Source organism: Pteropus alecto, unplaced genomic scaffold (genome assembly GCF_000325575.1).
Source record: "Pteropus alecto unplaced genomic scaffold, ASM32557v1 scaffold80, whole genome shotgun sequence".
NCBI lineage: Eukaryota > Metazoa > Chordata > Mammalia > Chiroptera > Pteropodidae > Pteropus > Pteropus alecto.
The window spans coordinates 4,334,768-4,338,954 of NW_006430460.1; the positions used below are offsets into that span (position 1 = coordinate 4,334,768).

The 4,187-nt window shown below is 55.4% G+C and overlaps 1 long non-coding RNA gene across 3 annotated transcripts in view; it reads right to left on the reverse strand.

Moving 5' to 3' along the window:
• LOC112480009 overlaps positions 1-4,187 on the reverse strand; it is a 33,067-nt gene that overhangs the window by 19,803 nt on the left and 9,077 nt on the right. For all 3 annotated transcript variants that reach the window (XR_003046412.1, XR_003046413.1, XR_003046410.1), the window contains exon 2: positions 479-588. This is a non-coding gene — a long non-coding RNA (uncharacterized LOC112480009). The remainder of the gene's footprint in view (positions 1-478; positions 589-4,187) is intronic.

The following is a 4,187-nucleotide window of genomic DNA, read 5'->3' on the forward strand; positions in this document are numbered from 1 at the left end:
TCTAAAATGCTTAGTTCCTTCAGAGACCACCGGTAAGCCCCTGGCCTCTCTCCCCCCTCCACGCCCACACCCCTGCATCCCTTCGGTCCCTCCGTGGGGGGGACCGCCACAGCTCTGGCCCTGGTCTCTCCTCCGGCCACCAGCGCCTCGCGTTTCTCCCTCGCGGCAGGGGTGCTGATCCCCGCATGCACCTGCGCACTGGGCCTTCAGGGCACGCAGAGTCAGGACCGCCCACGTGGCTGGGCGGCTGCAGAGGTTCCTGCGGCCAGGTCCATGCCGAGCGAGGAGAGTGAGGGGCCGGCAGCACCTTCGCGGGCTGTCTGGCAAGGCGGGGTGGGGCGGCAACGCGCGCAAAAGCCGAGCCCACACACTGCCAACCACCACCAGTCCATTCAGCACAGCGGCCCAGGCTCCCTGCACCCCGAAGCCCCACTCCCCGCTCTCGCACCCAGCGGGCCCGGCTGGGCGCCCATCCTACCTGGTGGACATGCTGTTCCTTCTGGGACTGCCGGCTAGGCCTTGCTGGGGGTCGGCCACCCGGGGCAGGGGCTGGAGTACCAGCAGGTGACAGCGACACATCCTCCCCACCTAGGAGAATGGAGAGAAGCCTGAGGCCAGAGACAGGGACACGGAGGGAGAGCAGAGCGCCCATAGGGACTGCAACGTTGGGTCCCCAAGGCAGCCACTGGGCAAGGGGTGCAGCTGAGGCTCTGGCCAGACCAGCGGAAAGCCAGGAAGGTGGGAGGCCCCAGGTCGGGGGGTTGCCACAGCCTCAAGGCCTCCCTCCTGCTCAGCAAGGAACACAAAGCAAAAGAAAAAGCAGACAATCAAAGCAAAAGAAAAAGCAGACAATCGAAGCAAAGGGAGTGGAAGTCCAACATAAAAGACTAAGACACTTAAAAACTTTTTACTTTTCAATTACAGCTGACATTCAACAGTTTTATACCCACTAGTTCAGGAGCATGGCATGATGGTTGGACATTTACACACCTTACAACGTGATCCCCCAAAGAGTCCAGTCCCCACCTGACACCGCACATAGTTACCTATGACATCGTCCACTGCGGTCCCTAGGCTGCACTGCACATCCCTGGGACTATTTTGTGTCAAGACACTTTTTATTTTCAAGGTGCTTTTTAAAATCAACTTTTTTGAGGTATAACTTATATGCGATGAAATGTGCCCACTTAAGTGTACAGTTTGAGTGGGAATGCTGGGAATGCTGCCCTCACACTGGAAAGTCCCTGCGACCCCCTTTGCAGATGACCTCTCTGTCCCCAACCCCAGCACCCACCATTGGCTGCCTTCTGCCATCAGAGATGACTAACGCCTTTTTGTTAGAGTTTCTTGTAAACGAAATCAAATGATAGGTGCTCTTTTTTACTTCATTCTGCAAAATATCTTTGAGACTTGAACATGTGCTGTATTGGAGTACACCCCACTGCATACAATGTGTTTGCTCGCTCACCTGTAAACATGTGGGGTCTTTGTAATTTAGGGGCGTGAGTGTGTCCGGGTCTGCGCATGGACGTGTTTTCAGGCGTCTTAGGTCTCTGCGTACGCAGCAGTGGGATTCTAAGAACAAGCTCGATGAGAGCCCTCCAAGCTGTCTTCCAAATTGGCTGTATCGACTCACACTCCCTCCAGCAGTGTATTAAAACTCGAGTGGTCCACGCCACTGCCAGTACCTGGTGGGGCTCACCTTTGTGATTCTAGCCATTCTAATGTGTGTGGGAGCGTTCTAATGTGTGAATGGTTATTTTTATTTGCCTTTTCCTGATGACTAATGAGGCTGAGCATCTTCTCATGGGCTTATTAGATCTTTTGTAAAGTGTTTACCAAATCTTTTGTTTATTTTTCTACTGAGTTCATTGACTTTAATGAGAATATTTGTACTGTTTTACCATACAGTAGGATGCTTTTGTGTGTTTGATAGCTATACTCAATACCAAATCAATGATAAGTTTTCTGTCTCTTGCTGGCTTGGCAGGTAGAGCAGAACGCTCATTGCTGAGGGCACTTAAAGCTCTAAGCTTCTCCGAATACAACCCTGCACGTTTCTAAGGAACATAAAGAAATGTGATGCTTTTAATATGAATTAGGAATTGTAAAATGTGATGTTTCTAATTTGATGTGGAACATAAAGAAATGTGATGTCTGGGCATGGTTGATACTTGTTCCACGGTATAAAAGCCAACAACCGCAAATCCAACGACTACAGATCTGTAAAGGCGCAGATGAAGAGAAAACATTTTAACTGGTTCCCTTGTAAGAGGAGGCAGACAAAAGAGGTACAAGAATGAGCAGCCAGATCTCAAATCACACTTGGGGACAGCAATGGCTGTAATGGGCTCATCTGTGGGCAGTCGGTGACAAACCACAGGAGAGACTGAGTCACTTGTAAACTTCTGATTTATTCCAAGTTCGCAGTGGGCCCTGGGGAGTCACCCAGGGCCACCACAGAGAGGTGTCAGGCTGGGGCCCTCGCACTGCGGCTGTGACTCCCCCACTGCATGCCCTCACCAGCCAGCATCGCCTTCCTCCGGTCACCCGAGCTACCCCTGCAGGGAACTGTCACCGTCAGAGGACCGCCACAGCGAGAACGACAGAGCTTGCAGGAGGGGTGACAGCTGAGTGTGTACAGCTGTGAGTGGTGGCTTTTCTGCTGTCAGCGCACAGTGTTTACTCTGCAGTTCATCCTCCCGAGAGCCCGGAACCCTGCCACGCTGGCGGGTGGACCCAGGCAAGTTGGTGGGTCTCTTTATTCAACGATGGAAAGCCAGGCAGCATCAAACAGAGCCCCCCAACACATGCCACACGGAGCTGCCCCACACCAGCACCCACCGCTGGGCGCATGCGGGCCTGCTGTGAGCACCCTACACACACCACACCCTGGACCCAATCCCTTAGCGCTGTCGCAGGGCTGGTCCCGTCACCTCTGCTACAGAAGAGGACTCTGAGCCTGAGAAAGGCCAAGTGCGTTTGCCCCGGCCACCCAGGTCAGTGGCGGAGCCAGGGGCAAGTCCAGGCAGCAGACGGCCACCCTGTCTCCTAAGCACTACCGCTCGCATCAGAAAGGAAATGGCAGCAGGCAGAGCTGCGCCCAGACAGAGCGCCGGGCGCGGGGCGCGGGGCGCAGGGCGCACGCAGGCAGGGGCGCCGCCCAGCACCATCAGTGTCCACGGGGGCGCGGCCACTGGCCCGCACGTGGTCTGAAGCAACCACCTGAAGTCCCCTTCAGGAAATGCCTGTTTTCTACTTGTATGGCTTGGGGACTGAGGACGTGTCACCCGCGTGAAGCCAAAATCCTTAACCAGAGCACGGGCTGAAACTGCGGGAAAGAGGTCGTCACATTGGAACCAAGGGCTCGGAGACAGAGGAGCCGCTCAGAAACACGGCCGGCAGCGCACGCGAGGGACCTTCTCTCCGGCGGGAGCGGCTGCGTGCTGCCGTCTGGAGACCCCGCGTGGGGACGGGGGCGGGGAGCCGCAGGCTCAGCTCGCGCCCAGGCCAGTGGGCGGGGCCACGGTGGACAGCGGCCACAGCCGAGCCGGGACAAGGACCCCACCGCGCCCCAGGCCCCGCGAGCACCCCTGCACTTTAACGAACCCCCAGCAGATTCGCACACACGGTGCCACGTCCAGTCGGGGCCATCGTGTGGAGAGTGGCTAGAAGGGGGACCAGTTAAGCCACAGGATGTGGCTGGGACACTGCGCGGTCCCAGTGATGAAGGGGTGCGAGGAGTGGATAGGAGGCACCTCTGCCAAACTGGCCTGTGACAGCTACAGTCACAGACCTCAGTCCCTTCATCTTCCCAACAACTTTGTGAGTTTTTAATCATCCCAATATATAGGTGGAAAACCCGGTGTGGAAGAGGGCAGGTGACGCGCCCCAGTCACAACCAGGGAGCCATGACGCTGCAGTTCATCCAAGACGACTGGGCGCCACGCCCAGACCTTTCTCCTGCGTCTTTCATCCAGGTGAGAAATGTCGTGAGGGCCTATCGTTGTCACCTGGTGTCTGCGGTGGACTCAGAAATGGTGTTTATTAATCATCATTAGTGGCTTCTCTTTTCCATTTTCACTAATTTCTTTTCTTTTTCACATAAAGAACATAACCAAGACAGCTGAAATGGTCTCTATGGAGCATCACGGGCAGAAGTATTTTTCAAAGCTTACGGAGGCCAA